General features: G+C 35.3%; 1 long non-coding RNA gene across 1 annotated transcript; it reads left to right on the top strand.

The window, feature by feature from the left end:
* Positions 1 to 347: 347 nt before the first annotated feature.
* On the top strand, positions 348 to 22,975 carry LOC115604512. Its single transcript, XR_003990293.1, has 4 exons — positions 348 to 985; positions 1,457 to 1,461; positions 11,062 to 11,067; positions 22,966 to 22,975. It is a non-coding gene; the product is annotated as an uncharacterized LOC115604512 (long non-coding RNA).
* Positions 22,976 to 24,469: the final 1,494 nt, after the last annotated feature.

Raw genomic sequence — 24,469 nt, forward strand, 5'->3', positions numbered from 1 at the left:
TAAATGAAGATTAAAAGTAATCATTTTCCATATGATCAGATTAGAAGTTCAGTGTATGAATCATGATAACTCAAGGTTAAGTATGCTTTGTAATGCAAGACAATTGATCACCGCATATTTCACATTGGTAGAATACTGCTCCAGTGATCTTAAAATAGGAAAACTGAACACAGACTTGCTTTAACAGTTTTTTACAATAACAGATATAAGAAAGTGTATGATGTTTAAGGGGTTTGTTGTTGTTGTTTTAAAGTGTCAATGCTCACAGTCGTCCCAGCTCAATCTGTCTCTTAAATTCTCAGCTTGCACCACGGGTGAGGTGAAGCACCAAGTAGAGGCATTCGTAATCTTCTAAATTAAATGACCATCTTTGCAAGAGATCCCACTCCTTTAACAGCATGCAGTTAATGGATTACTGGAGCATTACTGCAGTAGAAAAGCAAAGTCTAGGTATCAACTCCAGTAGGAGAATTCTATGGAAATGGCAATTTCAGCAGTAAACTGAAAGGTCACAAATGAGGTCAGTAAACCCAGAAAATACTTTTGAGGCAAGTATTTCCCTCAGCACTCTCCTACAGATTCTGAAACTGAGATTAGTAAAACAGTATATTTTATTGAATCCCTACGGTGTCATCATTTAATAGTATTTCACAGCTACAGTACATCATCACATTACATTACACTCTCACTGTCGCCATGCAAACTATGATACCATGAAGTGATAACATAGTGTAATGAGACATACAATCCAGTGTAATGTGATATACAAGAAAGTCAATGCAGCATATCTCCAAAATTACCCTCATTTAAAGGGAAACCCAATGAATATTTCATACAAATTCACAGGTCATTCATTTTCTTCATTTTTCAGATGTGTTAAATCTCTGTGCATCTTGATAATTCCACAGAGAACTTTAATAATATATGACTGTTAAGAAAGCTGAAATTATAAAACAAAAAATACTTCGCATGCAAGTTTCTGAAAGTTTTTTTGCATGCAAGTTTCCTTAAAAGTTTTCAAAAAAAAAAAAAAATGTTTTTACAAATAAAGAGCTAAAGTAATCATATAAGAGCCTAATGTCTTTGAGAGGCTGTATTCATGATAATTAACTATATTATGTCCAAGGAACTGAAAATCAGGTTGGTTGGTGCAACTTTCCTCCACATACATGTACATACTAATATCCTTATACTTCTGTTATCCCATGAGTACATTTAGGGATAGATATCCCTGCTGCTGGCGATGTAAATAAGAGAATTACTGCCTTTGCAACAGCAAGAGATGATCAAAGCTAGTAAAAAAACCTCTCAAGAAAAAACTAATAAGGAGAAACTTAGTTACAGATGGGTGTCTCTACACACACTGAGCCTCTCTAAGTTAAAAATATTCAAGTGTAACCAAATTAGAGAAACATTATACTAACACTACATTCTTATGGAAGGGACTCTTCGTTAGGGACTGTAGTGACAGGACAAGGGGTAATGAGTTCAAGCTTAAACAGGGGAAGTTTAAGTTAAATATAAGGAAGACATTGTTTACAGTGAGGGTGGTGAGGCACTGGAACACGTTGCCCAAGGAAGTTGTGAATGCTCCATCCTTGGCAGTGTTCAAGGCCAGGCTGGATGGAGGCTTGGGTGACATGATTTAGGGCAAGGTGTCCCTGCCCATGGCAGGGGGGTTGGAACTAGATGATCTTAAGGTCCTTTCCAACCCTAACTATTCTATGATTCTATGATACAGTTATTACTTAAAAGGAAACCTAGATGAAATAAGGCCTTGACAACACACACTCATCAGATGTCCCCAACAGATGGGTAAGCTAGCAGATTTTGTTGTACCAAACTGAATGATTTGCATTGTCACTTCTTAAAATGTGTATTTAGACTGTCTGCCCAGCTAGCCTAAAAAAGCTGATTTTCTCCCACATCCCTCCACATTTCCCTGGAGCTCTGTGAATCTGCAACACACCCTCTTCCAGCATAGAAAAAGCTAGGTGTTCACCACCTTCTGTCAGCTGAGAAAGGAAGATAAAAATAGAAAAGAGGAGAGAAAACTATGTACCTATCCACTGCACTGTCACCTCCCACCTTCACACATGTGAAGAAATTTCCTTCAGCAAACTGTTTCAGTGAGAATCAGAGGGTCAGCAGCAGGACAGCAGTAAATGGAATTTAGCCTAGGGAAACTTTTGCTCTGTGCCTATTAAAAATTTATTTAACATTGATATTATAACACAGAGTAAGTTAGAATATGTTTCAGAAAAAAAAAAAAACAACCCAAAACCAAAAGCACACTCAATCTTCAACCTATGTAAAATAAATATTCTGTCCTTGAACACAAAAATTAATACTTTCATAGTTTTTTCATATTTTAACTCAGTCTTTTAACAGCTCCTAAATATCTGTTTTACTAATTTGAAATCATGACATGATTTGCTAATTCTTACCGTTCTGCAAAACTTCTAGAAGTAGCACTTAATTTGAACCAGACTTTCTGAAGCTTGCTGAGATGTATTATTTTACTATTATTACTGTGAAGAGTGAAATATGCTCCTAAACATGCTGCTTCGCATCACAAAACGTCACAGCTGAACTGGCATTCTATTACATCAAACTAGTAAACTAGTAAAGCTACATGCAATTTAAAATTATTGGTAAAAATGACTATTTTTATGGAATTTAAAGCTGCCTGTTCTCAATCATAACTGCCTCAGAACTCGTGCTCCACCCCAGAAAATTCAGAGTGATTATGAATAACAGTGTCTGCTTTGCTAATAATTTTTCAAAAATCAGAGACACTACTATTTCAAAAAACCCATGTGCAGAAAAAGTTTTTGATTGATTTATTTACAGTTAGTAATAGGGTGAGTGGTTTAGATGGTCTTTTTCTTTTCTTCATAGAATTTAAGTTGATAGTTTAATTAAATAGAATTATTTGCATATTTCTGTATTCAGATTAAAATATGCTGGGATGGACAATTACAGCCAAAGGCTGGTGCTACTCCAGGACTCACTCACATGATGGATATTTTATAGCTAGTGCTCTACCATATGAGAAAGACACCATTACTTCATCATCAGATTTGGAAATTGCAAGAAATGTAAATACAGAATTATTTAAACTAAACCAAAACCAAACCCCCCCCCCCCCAAAAAAAAACTAACAAAACAACAACAAAAAAAAAGACAAAACAAAAAACCACAAAAAACAAAAAAAACAACAAAACCCCAACTTTATACTGCACATAATGAAACAAAAACATAGAGGTATGCAGGATGGAAGCTTATCCTACAGTGAAAAGATTACTGTAGCTTCTATTTTGGGGTTATTCACAAATAATCACTATCTTGGGGTTTAGATGTTTTCCAAAGCACACTGCCACTCTTATTATCAGCACCTTTTGTTTTTTGCAGGTGGCTGAGCTACAGAGGTTAAACCGAGGTGCAGGGCTTGTGATCACTGTCCCTCAGGGTTTTTATTCACTGGCAGTGACACAGTAGACAAGCTATTTCTGTCAAAATATGCTGCCTGAATGTCTAGAAAGCAAAACTGGATAATTTGTTAAAGCAAGATGTCTTAACTATTTTGAACATTATCAAAGGAACTAGTGCAGACAAATTTAGTAGTGTTTGCAAATACTTAAATTTGCAAATAAATTTAGGAATATATTATTAATTGATTAATAGAGCTAAGGAGAGGATGAAAATTATTAATGAATCCTTTTAAAATACTGCTACCGTGACCTAGAAGAGTTCCTCTTCTGAATTTAAGATATGTTGCTAAGTCATCTTAGCTATCTTACATGAAAACGTTGTACATTTTTCCCTGTTCTGGCAAGACCTCTAACATCCTCATGAAACAGAGAAAGTTTTCTTTACCTTTAGCTGTCCTTTATATCTCTCACAGGATTAATCCTCAGAGATGAACAGGGCCAAAGGCAGTGGGTAGAAAGGATAGTTATTACTTTGGCAGGTTGTTAAACTCTTTTATTTGGAATCTAACATTGTTTCTGTTATTACAAGGAAAACTGTTCAGCATTCTTGTAGTACTTGTTCCATTACAGCTTCCTGGCATTCCCTTTTGTAAGGACATCAGAGGATATTATCTGTGCTAAAATAGGACTTTTGATGTTTGCTGTATGATCTTTCTGCCTAGAGACATGTTAAGAAGAGGAATGATATATGCTGCAAAATTCTAACAGTGATACCTGGGGTTTATTCTTCTCCATACCCATGTAGTTGTGAGGGGTTTGCTCTGAGCACCCAACTCCTTTGGACAAACTCCCAACATATTTTCCCAAGGCAACCTAGCAAACCTGACAGCTATATGGTAGAGCAAAGATACCATAGTAGGAAGAAAAGAGGAGGGATAAGACTGTCTGAAAATATAGTTAAATTATTAAGAGCAGCTTCTCTTCTTCTATAGTGGAAAAATTCCCACTGAAGTTTTTAGAACTGAATTTGTTTCCAGTTTGTCCCTTTCTGCTCAAAAGTATTTGTTTATTAAGTCACAGAGTTATAGTGTTCATTCTTCACCATACTAACAGAGAGTAAGAAATGATGAAACATTTTCATTTATATGAAATTATGTCTCTTCTGTGGACATTCACATCCTGTAATGTAAATTAACATGAACAATCAAAAAGCAATCAGCTGGGTTATTCCATGGTTTACACAAAGGCTTTTTTATCCATTCAGTGCAGGATGTCTTAGTCTCTGCTTTTTGAACTAATACAGTTTCATTTGTTTCTCTTTACTGTACTCCCTTTCATGCATGTCCTAAAAATTCTCCAGACATAGTGTAAACAGAAATCTTAATTTATAAACCATTATTTATTTCCAGCACTTCTATAAAACAAAGACATTCTTTTGTAAGCTGCTGAGTCCTTTATCAGGATGAATGGCAGCAGATTTGAAAAGAACGGAACCTATCTTTGTTTAGAGCACTAAACCAACGTCTCTTAAGAGATCAAATAAATTTTCTTTCAGGAATAATGGTCCACTGCTAGTGTGAAGAAGATTAAAACTAGAAGCAAAGAGACAAGACAGTCCAGGGTAGCGCGACAGTTCATTTCTATGGAACTTGTTAGGGAGTCGAGCCAAAAAGTCAAGCATTTGGGTTCAACATGAAATTACTTACTGAATGCTATCAGACATTATGGTCAAATACATCTGCTGCACAGTAAGGGAGTAGATAGACTGACTTAGCACTGCATACAAATCATTGGGATTCTGTGTACTGGTACCAACTGAAAGGCTGACAGCCATAGGATTGCCAGTCATCAAGTGTCACTTCTTCATTTACATCACATTGGTATTCAGACAGTGGCAAGCAACCCCAAAAGTGAATTTATTGCTGTGAGAAAGTCAATATTTTACAATAACTGTAGGAATTCTGGGGCAGTAATTTAAAAGACTACTTTGTGCAAACCATTTACTACTTTATACACATGTATGTTGCTTTTCATTGCCACGGATACCCACAATCAGGGTAATTCTGTGAAGATTCTTAGTTATAAACATTTGGTCTTTTACAAAGTAAACTGCCAGTATTTAGTTCAGTTAGTAAAACTGAGTTATTAGAGACCTCCTTGACTTTCCTAGAACAATTATTTGCTGTACATGGTTCATTTGTCTCTCTCTTTTTAATTTTCTTGAAACAACATTTCATTAAAGTTTTTTGCCCTGAAATGTGCCATCAAGCAGTCAAATCAATCCGTCCTATTTTCTTTGGAAATATCAGTCTTGCAAAGAGCTATCCTGAAAAATACAAGTAAGTTGACCCAAAATAATAAAAAGGAAGGAAAGCTCAGATTTTTTTCCAGTTTCTGTGTAGTATGCAAAACACCAACTGAACTTAAAATTTCAGTATACTTACAGTACTTTATCAAAACACAGAAACATTCTACTAAACACAGACATATGAGTTATATTAAATACTTCCTTTATCATTAGCGGCTGTTTTTTTGAATTACAGAATTCCCTAGACTTGGCAAATATTTGCTGATACTTGACATTCCTGTAATGCAAATATTACCAGATCACATGACTGTGGCACTTGTTACCTATATTGAGTTGTCTTTAATTGTGCAATTTGTCTCTCATGCTATGGATGGAGTTTTCTACTTGTTCTCTGTATATATATCAATCAATCAGATTTGTTTTTATAAATCAGTTACAGTGTATGGTATTTAGGGGGGGGAAAAATCTTCATCAAAGCCATAAATGTACGCAGCAACATTTGAATTCTACCCCATAGACGTATTTCCTACCTGACACTACTTTTTGTCTCCATCTCAAAGTGCATTTCAGTAAATATTTCTACAGTTGCAATATAGAAACAGTAAAAGAAAGTAATAAGCCTTGTTTTCATTAAAATTCTGCAATTTGTGAGAGGGTACATTCATTCTGGACAGAGAAGGGCACATTTCTCAGCAACTAAAAATGGTAGCTCACAAGTGTGATTATGTCAATGTTGGCTCCTAGAAAAGACCAACTGATATAATTGATCTTGTAACATTTAAAGGCTCTTCACATCAAGCGTATTTTATTGCTGCCTGGCTACAATTATGTGACCAGAAGTGAGGCCAGTGACAGGGTTCAGAACTCAGAGGAAAATCAGTTCAGCATGTAACCACTTCACTCCTAATGGCAGAAGTTGCATGGGAAATTAATTTGCAGGATCACATTAAGTCAGACTGCAGAAACTATTGTGGGATTCGCTTGGGTAAAATTGCTCTAGCTGCTGGAAAGATGAGTGTCAGTAATGATATTTATTAAGCAAAATGAATAACGTTTGGAAGCCATGGAAACCAGACGACTAAAATTGGGTAGATGCACTAAGTGCAAGAGGGCACCAAGAGCTTTTAAGACAATCAAAGAATTTAAAGTACAAGGGCAGATTATATAAAATCATAAGGATTTTTATCCACTTTCTAGCTCATAGAAGATGACAAAGTAAAATTAACAGAAAATACAGAATGTATAATCAAGGAAATAAACCTCTAACCTTGCTGTAGGAGAATATTTCCATCCTTTGAATATCAGCATCAGTTAAGATTCCATTCTTTATATGATTGAAAGACCAATTTATTACCTTTGTAGACTCCACTATATTAAAAAAACCCAAAACGCCAAACCCCACAAACAAACAAAAACCGAAAACCAAAATCAAATCAAAAACAAAACCAAAAAAAACCCACCAAAAAAACCCAAAAAAACCTCAAAACAAAACAAAAAAAAAAAACAAAAACCAAAACCAAAAAACAAAACAAAAGAAAAACAAAAAAAAAAAAAAAAAAAAAAAAACCAAAAAAACCAAACAAACAAACAAACAAAAAAACCCAAAAACAAAATAAGAAAAAGAAAAAGGGGGTATAAATATATACTGGCTAGAATTAAATTCTTTTAAAAATTTGTTTAAAAATGCATAGAAGAAATATACAGAGATAGTTCATAGACATGTTAACCATCTAAGTAAAATGAAAGATATTTGACAGAAATCAGATTAGAAAAGATAACAGGAAAAAAAAAGATTTAAAAAGACATGTGGCTCCAAATGACAGGGTCTGGGGTTTTTTTGTTTTTCTTCTGAGACTACTATACTCTAAATCTTACCAAAAACTCCCATCGATGTTTATCTTTATAACATATTATTAGTTCAATTGATTAGTAGAACTATTTACACTATGCAACGATAAGCCTTTCAGACTACAAGTGAGAAAGACGTAGAATAAGGAACAGATACAAGAAAGCCCAATAATTATGTTTTCTAAAAGGCCAATAAAGAGCACTGCTTTTGAAATGCAGAAAATATTTTTATTTTCAAATCTGTTTCAGTAATTCTTTAAGAAAAGAAGAAAAAAAAAGGTATTATTACTATAGTAACTAAAAAATTCTACAATACATTTTATATCTATTGTACTATGTAAAATGAATAAATGAAAAAATGAATGCATACAGCTTTTTTTAAAAGTAACGGTCCAATTGTTCAGCATACCTTAACTTGGAAATGAGATCTCAGTTTCTTAGACAGAGAATTTTGCATTACTTCATGGGCAATACAGCACTTAATACACTCAAACTACTGCATCGTTAGTCATATTATCTCTAGGGATAATGGTGACATGTACTTTGCCTAAAAAATATGTGTTTAAATGCAACTTTATGAATTGATATGACTAAAGAAAATAAGGAGCTTACAGATATAAAAAAATGGAATTAGCCTATTCAGATTTCCTCTGTAGCAAAAGAGCGAAAAAGATAATGTTACTTCCAGCAGGAGCGCTCAAAGTTAAAATGCCATCTACCTATGTTTCATTTGAGGCCATATTACATTATAAGGTGCAAGTACAGTGAGAGTTAATCAAGCATACCTAGTATCTAATGCAGCTGACAGCTCTCTAAGGTAATAGAAGTGGTTCATTTTACCCATTAGTGGGAACATCATAAGGGCGAAAATGTCCTTTAATACTCAACTTCCATAAATAGGCCATCTGTTTTCCATTAGATCAATATGAATAAGTACTGAAATACAGCCAGACTCTCATTTGTTAACCAGAACATCCTTCACTATCCCTAGAATTAGTTAGGTAGTTCAGCCTTAAAAACTCAGAGACACATTTATGTAGCATATTCCCTTTGATGGCACACCTGCACTGTGCAGCATATCCACACATTACTGCACTATAAACACCTCTGCTCTAAAGAGATGCAGAAATTAATGTATATGTGTGCACACAGGTAGGGAAGAAAGCAGCACCTTGAGCTGAGATGTCCAATACTTGGTGGGGAAAAAAAAAAAGAAACTAAAAGAAAAAAAGGACATTTTGACCAACATGATCACACTTCTCTCAACTGCTTGCCTCCAGGATTTTCTACCAGTTCCTAAATGTCTTTTTATTATTTGGATGGGTAGGGATTGATAAAACATTTCAGTTTTCTTCCATGTCTTTCACAAGATGGTAACATTAAGGTGACACCATTCAGAAGAGATAGAAGTCACATTCCAGTTCAGACCCTGCAGTCAAGAGTTGGATGGGATGACTGTGCCTGCATGATGCCACATATTTTCAGTATTATTTCTCCCTGGTTCACTCCACAGAATCTCAGGATCTGTAGTACTGTCTTTACGAAGAATGTTCTGAATAAACCTGTTCATATTATGAAACACCTCCTTGCACCCTGAAAGGTGCAAGGATTTAAGGACATAGGCAGATTTAAGGACAATAGCCATAAAGACACCTTCATTACATAAGGCCATTTTGTACTTTGTTTAAGTCTCTACCTCAAGTAATTTTTAAAAGCTTTCTCTTTTGTTAATTGGTACATGATCTGAACAGGTGTTCTTTTCGTTTTAGTGGTGGGGTTGGGGGGTTTTTTGCCTGCATATATTATATAATTAATTTGTGCTCAAAGAAAAAGAAAAATCTAAGTAAAACTGCTGCAACACTTTCCATGATTAGTAAGAAACAAATTTTACAAGGGGTACGTGTCACCAACCTTTTCCATTCTTCTGCAATAGTTCTCATAAAATAAATCCATTATCCTAATCAAATCGGGGGCTTATGTTTTGGTTTTTGTTTTTTGTTTTTTTTATTTCCTTAATGTTATCTCTTTAAGAACTTCAACAGGTCAATTTAACAATTGGTTTTCATAAAAACTGGATCCCTGCAAGATAGATAGAAAATATATATATGTTTCTCATATATATGTGTGCGAGCGTATACAGATATGTATGTAAGTCCACAAAGTGTAAGTAACTGTAAAGGGTAGGACTGAAAACAGAAAAGAGGACATGCAGGTGATAAGAACTGAAAAAGTGAATGTCTCCTCATTATTAGTAAAGAGATATTCATGAACACAGCCCTTTTTACCTGAAGGAGGAGAAGCCTCATAAAGTAATGAAAAAGTAACTGATTTTGTCATTTGCTGTAGCCACAAGCCAGCAATATGTCCACCAATACCCTTTTCCACTGGTAAAGCTGCAAAGACTTCATCCGATTCATTCTGTGATAACTTTCCAGACTGGCATCTGCCTTTGTGACAATGATGCCTGATTATTGTCACTCCCTGCTCTCGAGCTCACAGATTGCTCAGAGTGCTGTAACATGATTATTAAGTGGTATAGGCAAACCTGATGCTAATGCCTGTATTCTTTGCTCTTAATATTTGCCTGAATATTATCTGAGATGTGTTAATGTAGAATCAAAGCCCATACTACAACACTCTGTTAAGCCTGTAATATGCAGAATAAGGAGGAGTTTGTCTTTCCTTCTTTTCCTTCCATCTCTGAAGCAGACAAACTGCTTTCTCTGATTTGCCTCTCCTCTCCATGCTGTGCTTCCTCCTTAGACTCCTTCAGATGAGGCAGCCCTTAGATACAGCATGCAGGTTTAAACACTGTCTGACAGGAAGCAGCTGAAGTCATTATTCTACACGCCTTCCAATTTATATTTCAATATGGAACTGACAAACTTCATGGGGCAGCTCTTCAGCTGATGTAAGTCATCATAGCATCTTTAGCTTCAATGAACCTTTTTAATTTTACAGTAGAGGAGATGGCTCTTCTGCTGTTTACCATATTTAGTACTGCTATTCAGCAACTCAAGTACTGCTTTTGAAGCTCTGATTGAAATTACTGTTCATTACAGCCTCTGCTATTTTTTAAATACAATCATCCACATAAAATGAACAAACATTTTATCTCTTCCAATGTTATTGCATTTTAAGTTTTTTCTCCTGTAAGATTCCATATTACTTGATTCATTTCATTCCACATTTTAGTTATTTGCCTTATTGTCTAGTTCTCTTAACTATTCTCCATATCACAATGCAATATTCTCCATATTTTTGCCTTCTTTTCATTCCTGTCATTTTTACTTTAGGCAGATCAGTTCAGAAATATTAAATCATACCCATCTACTTTTAAGATAAAACTGGTATTTTCTCTAGATTTCTGTCATTTAGTGTGTGAACCATCTCTGCTAACTTTGCCAACCAAAGTTTAGCTGTCCAGTCTATGACATCCAACTCCCCCTGTCACCACTGGAAAGACATAAGTTGAAAGTTGACATAAACCACCTTTAGGGCCATCCGCACCTCTCCATTGATTATACCGGACAAAGAGATCATAAAAAACAGCAAGGGAGTGGAATAAAAGTCTCCACTGTTGCCCAGCAGCACACTGGTCAGTCTATCTAATCAGGAGGTTTGCTCTCACTTTTGCAAAATCACTCAGATGAAGTACTACATTTTGCACTGAAGACGTTGATATAAATTGGACGAGGTGGCACATACTGCATCATTTAACAGCCCTGGTCGCTCAGTCACTGAGTCATTCTCATTTTCATTACCCCAGTATTAGAGAGTGCTTAAATGTGCCAAACAAAATGAAAGAATCTTGAGCAGATTCTGACCATTATCACTGTGCTCTATCGGTTCCAGATGCCTCAAGAAGCCACCAACAAGAAATCAGTGCTGCCTGCCATGACTGCTACATCCCCTGTGACAAGAGAAGGACACAGTATGACATTATGTGAATCAAGTATGTTTCTAAACTGAGGCCACGTGACTAATTCCCACCCAAAAGACAGGCAAAAGAGTCAATCCACTTCAGTCACCACAGTGTAATTGGCCACATGAAGATCATTCATTCCACCAGATTTCTCACTCAACAAAAAAAGAGCAAGCAGCTCCTCAGGAATTCAAACCTTGAAGTGAGTGCTTGTGCCACCTCAGCCCTGTATCCAGAGGAAAGCTCCCCAAAGCAAAGTCTTGTCCTCATGGCTGCTAAGGCTGACTGATTTGGATTTGGGGAGCCAAAAGTTCACTGACATACAAGCTTTAGCTACACATCATGAGAGTTAGTAACTCTTAATCATTGCATTTTGCATGGAACAAGAAGCACAGTTTGTACAGCTTTGGCCAAACTACATTATTTTTATTTTATAGTACGTCACAGTACATTATACACAGAAGCCAAATTCCTCTGATATTTAAGCTTTCCTTCTTAGCAAGATTGCCAGCTCTGCATGCAACTAGACTCACAAACAAAATTCAAGTCAAGTCTCTGTAATAAACAACACTAAATGCGAATAAATTCTTAAGAAAATTAATTCAGTGGCTGTTCAAAGTCGACCCATTGATTAGCAACATAATTTTTCTAATTTTGTTTTTTAAATGCTTTCAGATTGCCTTTATCTGCTGCAAAATACTTGTGCCAAAAAAGTGCACATTTTGATAGACAGTAGAAACTCTAGGATATAATAGACATTATGATTTTAATAAACTAGTCTTTTTTCAAAGCAAACAAAACTGCCATGTTCTTTTTGACAACAGAAAATGATGTCTATGCAAAAAGGAAGTTCAGAGCACACTAGCTCAAGGCCTAGTCTCACTTCATAAAAACTCAGCACCATTACTACAGAATAGGCTCATAATTGCCACTTTAATTTATTTTCTCTCTTTTTTTCCAGGGAAATATGTTTATCAAGTAGGAGGAAGAAAATACAACTAAACATGTCAATTCATGGAGAAGGCAGAGAGAATGCAGAGGGCCTTGGTACAAAAGGTAAAGCGTTGTAAAAGTTCTTGGCCTGGTTGTTTAATATGTTGCTTTAATTTTTATATGCTCAATTTCAAAAAATTAAAGTAATCCATTCTGTACTTCTCATATCCTATAAAGGTAAGTATAGGAAATACAAAACCAGAAACTTAAATTCTGCAAATACAGTTTGTCTGGTAATGATACCTCATTGTGATGCCTCACATTTGTATAACATCTCTTCTTAGATAACCACCACATATTTAATCTCCTATGGCCATAGACACAGCTTTAGGACAAAAGTTGTATCTAGTTTTAATGTAATTAAACAACAAAATCCTAGTATATATCAAACAGAATAGAAGCTCCTAGTCCTGAAAGGACATTTATCCTTAACATGAGTCCTACTTACCTTACCATGGTATGATAGGCACTACTTCGCTCTCTGGGGTCAGCTGAATTAGCTGTGACAAGATAGAAAGTGTTTGTGAATTACATAAGGAACTCCATACAGTGCATTGCAGGATCCAGGCTTCAGTATTTTAGGGTGTAGGATAGAAAGGCATTATGGTTTTTAAACATGCCGCACAAGCATTTATTCTGCCATAAATTCTAGCTTTAGAGATCAAATTTTGGTATGACAGCTCTCCTAATCCCTGATGCAAAGACTCTTTTTCTACTAAGACACTTTTTAGATACTTCCTAGTCTTGCTTGCATCAAAGAGACCTGACAGGTTACTACTTTAGCTCCCTACAAGGCAGGAGCTCTGCTACTTTCTGCTTTGTCCTCACTCACCTCTGTTCCAAGAAATAGCAACAAAAGCTCATGATACTTTCTCAGAAAAGAGAAAGGAGGTAATTTGTGTCTATAACAAATTTCCTAGCTGGCCTTGCTCTCAGTCTTCGATTGCATAGCTATGCATCTGAAAGCTACTTCAGCAGCATCCTGTGCAGGTACTGGAACAGTAAGAAGACTCAGAGACCCTCTAGTCAGTCTTCAGCCAAGAGACGTTTTTATGACCACTTTTTCACAGATCTCATGAAGTATAATACTTTCTATTATTCTGTGCCTTCTGTGTCTGAAGAGATGAATTCAGATCAAACACGAAGGAAAGAGTGCCACCTGCTGTGGTACCAGTAATATTCCCTCCAGTACTCCAGTCAGAGAGAAGTTCAGAAACTGAAATTCAAACAGGATGAGTTGCTCAACAGTTAACAATAATTATGTGAAGTTTTTTTAATAATAACGTGAAGTTAATTACAGAAGTAATTAACACTTGCAAATGTCATTATTATGGAGGTACTTTTTGATTAAGTTAAAGGGGTGTTTCTATTACATTTTCCTTGAGATGCTAGACATGGGCCTGTTCTCCATCATATGCTAGTACACATCTTTGTTGTGCTACTTCCTTTATTTTGTCAGACACTGAAACAAAAAAGTCCTTCTGATGTGGCACCTATGTAGTATGGCATACAGTATGCATGTTCCTGTGTTTTGATCCCTCTTTTAACTTTCTGCTGTCACAAAGCCATTGTATGTATTTAGAGGTTTTTCTTCTATACTACTAGTTCTGTCTTCTTGACAGAAAATTGATTTTTCTCATCCTGCTACATGAACCACAATAAATCTCTCCCCCTATTGCTCAAGAGCTTTCAACACCATCAAGCACAGCTTTAGACCATGTCATTAGAGACAAAGACATTAGAGTAACCATGAGCAGTCAGAAGCAGTTTCTTTATTATAGAATTAAAAAAAAAAAAACAAAAAAAAAACAACAACAAAAAAAAAAAAAACAACAACCCAAACCAAAAAACAAACAACCTAGTTTTCTGCTGATAATGAGTTACAGACATCCGTTCTTTGCTGCATTTACTGCACATTGTCCGAAGAAGTAACCCCCCTTTTCTCCTTCTGGAAATAATACTCGTAAATATATCCTACTGCAAATGGTATCCCATCAAGGCAAGATGGAAACCCACATTTATTTCTGCATTCACTTGTTTTGAAGATACTTCAAAGTGCAATACTTAAAAATTATTGCTTGCATGGTGAGGTTTTACCCCAGGTTTACAGACATAAATGCTCTTTGACTTCGTCACACCATTTTCATAACCATTATGATCCATTACTTTACAGAAGACGTACAGTGACTTACACAGCTTGCTGATGGCTTTAGATAACTTGCTGCAGGAGAAGTGTTCACATCACATATCTACAAGCTAGATCTACTCTTTTATTGAGCTGTGTCTAGGAAATTATTCCAAGACTCAATTCAATTATTTTTTAGCTCTCTTTCTCTGCAAGTGGACACATAAGTCAAGTATGTAAGACTTATGCATGGTGCTGCATGATGATGACTTGGACTGTCTATGCTACAGTGTGCAAGGCTACTGGGGTCTTTAGCCCACTTAAACTCTTAGAGTAAATCTATTTCTGTACAAAGAGAAACTTGTAAGGGTTGCTGTTTCTGATACTGCTGTCCTGGAAATGAATCTATGTGAAAGACTTTGTCTTTAATAATATCAAGTGGCGTGTGTCACGATGTCAAGGCTTTTATTTATTTTTTAAATGTAAATGTTATGCAGTGAGCCAGAGCAATTATCAAGGCCTCACTTTCTGAGGCAAAAGAACATTTTATGTTGTTCCTATAACTCACAGCTGAGTCAAAATTCATTTCCGCATCCACTGCAGGTAAAAAAATGAAGTGAAAGACTAAACGAGACCAACATTGGTAGTGTAACTTCTACCAGTCAAAAGCAGTAAGGGAGAAAAAAGATGTTTTCACTCTTACAGCTATGTCTAGATTTTTCTCATTTATACACAGACCAGCAAATCAACCAGAGAAGAACTTCAAAAGATGACTTGAAACCTCTCTTTCTGCCACTAATGAGCTTTTCTTTGACCAAACCAAAGAATTAAGATCAATTCTGTAAAACAACTCATATTCCCCCTAGTTATATGAAGGTAAGGGTAATTTTCACAAAATTTAATAAAGTGCCTTCTGTAATACATCCTTTCCCAAATACATTGGCAGTTAAGGTAAATTCTTAGATTTGTGGAACTTACTTTCTCTAATGTTTTTAAAAGTATAATATTCCAAACTAAATTGATTTGACTAACAAGCTTTATAATTAGTTTATTTTGCAAGCGATAGGATTGCTAGAACTTCATAAATTAAAAATTAATTGGTACTAAGCTCTAATGTGACATAAAACAAATGTACAAAATTTGGATTGCCTTAGTATTAGTACGTTGGGCCTTAGAGTAATGGGCTGATTTTAAGAAAATATTATTTTAAATTATTCTGTGTAATTTTTTACTGAGCCAACAGCAGCCTCCTTAGAAAATACTAACATACAATATAAATAAGATGGTTTTACATGATTTCTCTATTTTCCCTTCTTTCAAACATCAAATTTTGGTTTATTTCACAAAACTGATTTATTCTTGAGCATAAATCTGTCTTCGTCCCTCACTCCCAAGCCCACAGTTTATCTCTATTAATCTCTTTTTTTGTTGTATACAAAATTATTTAGGCAATCAAGAAGAAAACAATGTTGATTCACTCAATAGGGACAGTTTCATAGCTATTTTCCTTGCTTTTAATCACTACATAGTGAAGATTCTTTGATTCAGTATTGCTTCTTGTGCCTGATTTCATCTACTTTGCATAATTATTCCACTGATATACATTACTATGGTGTAACAGCCTGTGTTTATTCACTGAAAAGACCTGCAAACTGCAAAGCACTTTGGTGAGCTCAATCTGATTCTGCACTTTGAAGATGGTTATGGGGAATAGGATAGAGCTCCAAGAAGCATATCCCAATATATATTATGTAGGTTTTTTTCAACTAAGAAACTTTATGAAATTAAATTAAACATGTCTTCAGAAGAAAACAAAAAAATAAAGAAAAAAAGAAAGGAACAAAAATAAGCAAGTATATTGCTCCTTCACTTAATGCTAGTAAATAGAGAAGAGTGCAATTCTGCAAACAACTACAGTTCTCACTGGGCTGTGCCCAGCTGAAACCTTACTGATCTCAGAGGAGCTTCACTCCATATTTGTAGCTGAAAAATCATAATCATTGAATATACTTTAGATCCATTTACAGGTGCATATGTAAATAAACCTTTGCCACATTTCACACTAGTATCTAAAATAGTTTCTGAATTACAAAAATAACTCAGTCTGGTAAATTAATGTCACATATTAAGAAGGTTATTATGTTAGAAGGTAGCACTATTTACAGGTATTCTCCCAGATATCAAAGCAACATAAAATACTAATCACATTTACTCAACTCTTTTATGTTGTAAATTATTTTAATATGTTCATTCCTGAAATGACTGACTATAATATCCAGTTCTAAAAATGGACAATGAAGTCTATTTGCTTCCTGTAAAGACTATTCAAATAGGATTGACATTCCTTTACAGAGCCGGTACAAACTTTATGAAAATTCCCAGGTTTTCTCAATCTCAGACATCTACGGGATTTTAATTTGACTGATTTATACATTGTTACATTTTCCCAGTATAACGCAAACCACAAACTGCACATTTAAGTCATAGCAGGTATCCACATATGCAGAAATACCATGCATTTGTTGATTCAGACTTCTGCCAAAGATTTTCTTGCTCAGGACACATCCTACATAGTTTAAGTTTCAGACAGTTTAAATTTCAGACAACCAAGAACTGTACAACTGCATAATTGACACGTAAATGTTCCCAATGAGATGTACTTACATAAACCAAGACAGCAAACCAGGTCCCATTTTCAAACTTGGGTGACTAAAACAATAACTGCTTTAAATACCGTTCATTCAGCAGCATTTCTAAAAATCAGACCTTGTAGCTTAAGTTTTCATAAGCATTCATAGCATAATTTTGTTAATTTTTGTTTCAATACTCTAAGACATTCCAATTTGAATGTTTTGACTTGTGTTTTAAGTTTACTGACTATGCAGATAACCTCTATGCATAAGTGCTAGTGAACCAACTCTGAAGATCCAAAGTTCTAAAAAGATAACCTAGACAGGTATTTTACAACTACTATGTAGTTGTAGAAACACTAAGCCACTCTGCTTTTAAAGTTCACTTTACTTAAAAAGATATTTTATACAACTGATTTTCAAGTTTTAAAGACACAAGTATCCACTGTCTTAGTTGCTTCTAAGAAGCTAGAAAGGCTTTACTTTCTACCTTCTCCAGATGAAGGCATGCATATCAATCACACACAGAGGCATAGAAATGCCATCTGACTTTACAGGCTGCTTTGACCCATACATTCAGCATCACAGAATTTACTTCACCCGCCTTTAGATATGCACATCTGCATATGAGCTGCATACTATAGTGTGCACTTATTGTCAATGGAAAGAATTAAAGATCCTTTAGAACATGACTATCGTTTTGAAGTGGGTCAGATAAACCATGGCCTAAAATATCTGTTTCTTCTCTCTGGTGGGTGAGTGCTTCAGCTGTAGATATCTACTGTTTAAGTATTTATATTTGATCAGTCTAATCCCGCTTGTAACAGCAATTAGCGTTTGACCTTTAGGTATTGTGTCTTCTGGTGCACTGTGTAATTGCAAAGGACACTTCTGCAGTTTCCTTTTAATAAGGCAATAAGACTATTCTTAATTACTGTGGGTGCTAAGTGTTTCTTCTAAACAAGAAAATTGGCTAGGAGCCGGTGGAGAAGAGAAGCAGAGTGATGCAAAAACTCTAGAGAGACTGGAGAGGTATGCACCTTATCAGGGTGTAAAGTCAAACAGCAATAAAAGCTAATTTAATCACTTGTCTCAGCTGATGAACATCCAGATGAGACCTTGATGGCTAAAAGGCAGGGCATGACCTTTCTGAACTGATCTGTAAAGCCGTTACTGTCTTCTCAGGTATGTACCTCCTACAGGTCCTCTTCAACCACAACACATGTCAGATGTCACTCAAGCTGGATGCTGCTAGATGTAAAAGAGAAAGAATTCTTGGCAGTGCATTCTTAGTGAAGTCTTCTTAATCTGAAATAGCCCAAATCTAATGCCCTTGAGGGCATGCTGCAAGACATATCTTTGTCAGAGAGCTGCTGAAGCAGCAAACTTGAGCCAAGGGTGATGTATAGTGAAAAAGAAGAAACTTTCATCTTCATTATTTATCTGCTAAATGGTGATTGAATATTAGGAGACATTGTAGATTGCCATTAATCTCAACACACTGATTGGTTCTTTTTTTAAAAAAAATACTTATCAAGAACATCTAATGTGTTAAATGGAAGTCTTTGTCACTTTACAATTTAAAATCAGCTATAAATATGGACTCTTCTGGAAGACTATAGCTGACGTGTTGGTACAGGAAAACAAATTATACACCTCTAATATGACAAAAACATGCTAGTAGTATATTATACAGCCTAATGTGACAAGCTAACAGACATTTTTTACTTTCCATTTCATTTTTTGTACTCTGTATTTTAATCCTGTAAATACTTAACTGTATGCTTAACCACTCAAAGACTCTTCCTAAACTTTAAAGCTATGTTTATTTTACTAAACTAAGAAACATTTCAAAGTTCCCTTTTGCAAGCCCTACTCGAACTCTGTAGCTGGAGAAGAGGGCAGTAACATAAGTACTGTCTTCTCTATTCATGAATATGAATGTGTGTGCACACCCGTGCAGAAACACAGAGTGGCTTCCACAGGCAGAAAGCCTGTCACTGCACGCTCTTCCTGTGTGCTGAGAGGGAAGCCAGCAGCTGAGGGTGGACTGAGCCTGAAACTGTTTGCATGGCCAGAGTTAAGCACATACATCTTTAATCTGTACTGCAGTGAACTGGAAGTTTAATTTGTGAACACTAGGCTGCTAGAATCTGTAGAGCCACTAATATCTTTTCCCACTTTTACACTGAGGCAAATTTTGAATGAGTATCACAATCTTCTTTGTATTGGTAGAGTTAATGTCTAATGTATCGTGAGCTACTGTAAGCGAATAACACAGCTTTCAACTGCGGATACCCAAAAAGTGTTTCTTTAAAAAGTTCATTTTTCACCTTTCCATAAAGGTGTTCCCAGAGGCTGTGAATAGGGTTTTGAAAAAGGACTTTTGTGAAAAGAAAAATTAAGAAATCAGACAGGAGTTATTAGGACAGCATATTACTTGTTTAAGATGTTGCTGCCTAAAAAGAAGCATGTATCTCTCGAAAGGTTTTAATCATGGTTCTCTATTTCACTCTTAGTAAGTCTGGAAACCATTGACTTGTTAATAAAATGAATTTGCACAGTCAAAAAGCTTTAAGTATTCTGTCCTTTTAATTAGCTATTCTTTCTTCTAAAGTAACCTTGGTTATAGAAGAGACCTCATTCAGGTAGGCCTTTTTGTCACCATAATTCTGTGGCGTCTCCATTACCCCCAGCATACTTAACTAAGAGGCATCAGGCAAAAGGCATCTATATGTTTACTCCTGTAGGTCTGCAGATTGCTACTTGCTGCATCAAACTTCATGTAGTTTTAGTGGTCTGTTCATGTGCAAGGCTTGGGGGAAGGCAAAAGGAGAGGAGAACGCGGCAAAGCAGAAACAAATAGAAAATATTTAAACAATGCTAAATTCATATTGGAAGTTAGTATAAAATTGCAAACTACTCTGAATGGCAGAATTTGACCTCAAATAAAATCAATGGTTGGATGTGTATTTGTTCTGTGGCTAAGATTGTTTATTGCTAAAATTTTGTTGGTTTTTGTTTGATTCTAAGACTATTAGAGCTTCATTTGTATCCATTTCTACAAAGACATCATTGTAAAGTGGACAGAGATTCATTCAGAAATAACAAAAACATTCAAATTAACTGCTTGAAAACAGCACACTAATGGGGAGAAAAGAAAACTTGTTTTTCTTTAATGTTGCAAAACTACTGAGTTATTTTTTCTGGAATTTTCCAAAATGATTCATCCTGGAGTAGACATCTGGCATGGGGCATATCAGCCTGAACAGTTTAAATATGGCAATTATAAGGAATTTAAAACAGGGTCTCAAAGTGAAAAGTTCTGGTCAACCTTAACTAAAAGCATTTAGTGGAACCAAAATAATAAGAACCTGTAAAATTAAAATCTGTATAGCATATAGTTGAATGGACCTGTATGGTTTCCTCAAGGCCTATTCATGTTGTGGTTTTACACCATCCGGCCACTGAGTACCACACAGATGCTTACTCACTCCCCCCATCCTCCACCCTGGGGAGATGGAGAAGAGAATTGGAAGAAGGCAAAACCCACAGATTAAGATAAGAACAGTTTAATAATTAAACTGAAGCAAAATGTAGTAGTAGTAATAATAATAACAATAATCGTAATAGTAATACTAAATTATGATATACTAAAATATAATAATTGTTGGAATAATGATCATAATAGGAGGGTTATATTATTAGTATTATTATTATAAGGAAAGGAAAAGGAAAAGGAAAAGGAAAAGGAAAAGGGAAAAAAGGAAAAAAGGAAAAGAAAAAAAAGAAAAATTAGAAAAAAGGTAAAGAGAGGAATAAAATCCAAGAAACACAACAGATCCACACTACAATTGCTCACCATTCACAGACCAGTGCCCAGCCCATCCCTGAGCAGTAATCTGTGTCTCCCAGCAAACTCCCCCCATTTTACATACTGGGCATAATGTTCTATGGTATGGAATACCCCTTTGGCTAGTTTGGGTCAGGTGTCCTGCCTCTGCTCCCTCCCGGCTTCTTGTGCCCCTCCTCACCGGCAGAGCATGAGAGACTGAAAAGTCCTTGATCAGGGTAAGTGCTGCTTAGCAAAAACTAAAACACTGGAGTGTTATCAGCATTATTCTCACACTAAATCCAAAACACAGCACTGCACCAGCTACTAGGAAGAAAATTAACCCTATCCCAGCTGAAACCAGGATGCATGGGTACATAATTACAAGTACTTGGTTACAAAACTGCCTTTGAAAAAAAAAAACCAACTTTAAGCAAAAGGCTTAAAAAGAAAGAAAAAAAAAACCAACAGTGAGAGCTGTCACTTCTTAGAGCACAGCATATCTGCTCCTACAAAATTTATTTCCAGAGTTCAAAAGACAATCATTGACTAATTATCTGCCAAATGCAGTACTATTGTTTGAATTGTAAGCATTTTTACTTAGTTGAAAAACACTTTTATTTCCTTAATGGCTTCTCTAAACTTCATTATTTTTTGTGCCATTTTGTAATACCCTACATAAAAGCTCCTGGATACACAATGAAAAATGAATTTTCCATTTATATTAGGAGTCAAAGCATTTTAAACTTTAACACAGGAATGTGCTGAGCTGATTTTCAATGGAGGGAATTTCTCCCTGAATTTTTAGTAATTGAAAAAAAAAAAAGAGAGTAAGGCTTTGGAAGCATTAATGCACATAATTTTCAAGACAAACTGAATCCTTATCATTGAGCTATTTCCAAAATCTCTTCAGTGGGACACAGAGATACCTTGTCATCTGGCAAGAAGTATCAAAATAAGTATGAACTCACTTCCTGAATGTTATGGCTATTTTCAAAACCTTCATGAAAATAAACAGTTTTGTTTTGTAAACTCAAAAGCTTTGAAGTTACAAACATTCAACTCCCCTGTGTCTCTTCCTGTCATACTGATCACATATACAGATATGCCTTGGGAGCTTCTTCTAGGTCTTTTCTGAAATAGTAGCTATTTTAACCAACACATCACCTTTTACCCATGCTAACATCATATTTATTAGAGAAATATGAAGCCAGTGAATTGCTGATGCTTATTTTGATATCCAGTTCTTGTACACTGGAAACAATCCCTGTATTTGTGAGACCCAGAAGACTTGTTTGGAATGCCACAGATGATCTGTCACTTTGTAATATACAGCTCAGTAGCAGAAGCTGATTACTTTTAGTATCCAGAATAACCTTTTCACAAAATTTTGAAACAATATCTTCAAAGATTCTAAAAAGCCCCAGCAGCACTATAATTTTAAGCATAAGAACACTACTAAGGTAATGACTGACTTGCCTACCTGTAAGATCTCTAGGCAAAAATTAGTACTTTCATTTTTTTTTTTTTTTTTTTTTTTTTAACACTGGTATAGGAAGAAAGGCTATGAAAAGTGAGTTTTGTTGGTCTGGCTTGATTTGGTTTTACCAGGTATACACTTATGAAAAATTTCCACTAGGATATAATTACCTAAATGTCTCTCACAAATCCTCAGCACTTTTGCTTAGCTGGTATTGGGGTTCTTGAACTGAAAGAAATAGGATGACTGCTTCTTCCAATTTAAAAAGGGGAAACATCAACAAAAAAAGCTATTTACTGGGGCTATAGTGAACCAGCACACTATACTATGTAGGAAATAAATTTTAATTTTTGCAAAACTGCTCGGCCAAGTAATTGCACTGGTTAATAGCTTTTCAGGAGATTTTGTCATTACAGATGTATTGGAATTCATATTCTGCAGTAAAAATACAAATTTAAGACCTAGCTAAAGCAATTTTGCTACAGATGTAACTGTATGTAACCGTATGCTGCTGCATTTTTCAATCGATTAAGGTGTTAGGTGGATCCCTTAAGATTTAAAATAGATCCAAAACTATTCCTCAAGAAAAGTCGTTAGGCATTTTCCATCTTAAACCATTGATATTTAAATATTTCATGCCACCCTCCACATTTCACAGAAGTACATTATATTTTCAATGTGCTATTAAATCATCTGTGAAAACTCCCCATGGAAAGCTTTGCAGAATCTCAACTACTGAAAACTAGGAAATAATTGTTGTGCCAAGCTTTCATCTTTATATGAATATAAAGGGAAAGGATTGATTATTAGTTATTTTTAGACATCAAGATATCTGAAAGCTTTCATACTAGCATCTGGATTTTTGAATGCTAATTTCCTAAAGCTTTCTTAATAACTTTAAGCATGGGGGAAATTTTCTCTCTCTCAGGGATACAATTCTATAATCACAGTGTGTGCTTTTACTTCCACCTTCAAATACTCTTTTGAGTTTATATTCAGACATCATCTCATCCTAAAGTAGACATCTAATGTGAGCCAGGAAAACCTTAAATGTGCCTAAGACGATTAGCTCAGATCTGGATTTCTATGTTGTCGGTGTTTAAAGTTAGATGAGACAAATACTTCTCTGAAACAGGCTTACTAGGTTCTCAGATCTTATCAAGAGGAAGACATTTTTTCCTGTAATTTGTGCTGCATAAATAATTACAGAATTCATTCTTCTGACCATTGTGATGCAATATATATAAATATATACACGTCATGTGCATAACACCATATGTTGGTTTTCCATCGTAAAATTAAAGCTTCCAAGATGTTTTCATTTTATGTGATAAATTAGGTCCTTGAATTTTTATTTTTTTCTTTCAGCTGCATTTTGCTGACAGTGATGTCAATAGTATTTTGGAACATAAGGTTTGTTTCAGCAAGTGATGATACCTGCATTTCATAAGAATTCAAGCTATACACAAATCTGTTCCAGGAAAATTGCTTTTAAAAACAGCACAAACTGGCAAAACTTTCTTTGCGTTTGCTAAAACTTCTAATATGCCTTAATTTTATTTAGCTCCTTCTCCCCCCCATGCATTTTTGATTAAATGTGAACCATTCAGTAATTATAAATGTCTTTCATGTCAGGCGTTCTCTGTTCATATATTTCTTCATAAAGTTGCTGACCTGGGCACAGTTGGGATATTAACGCCTACTTTCCTTCCACATATATGAATCTAGTGGCCTTTTTTCCTACCAGTTTCTTTAATATTGTTTGCTTCAAAAGAATGAACACAATATTATTGTATTTTGAATACTATACACCTGTATAATATTTTTTCCTCATATGCTGTCATTTTGACTTGTAAAAAGTCTCAAACAATATTTCACTGTACTCCCATTTCAG

This window comes from Strigops habroptila, chromosome 2 (assembly GCF_004027225.2).
Source record: "Strigops habroptila isolate Jane chromosome 2, bStrHab1.2.pri, whole genome shotgun sequence".
Classification (NCBI taxonomy): Eukaryota; Metazoa; Chordata; class Aves; order Psittaciformes; family Psittacidae; genus Strigops; species Strigops habroptila.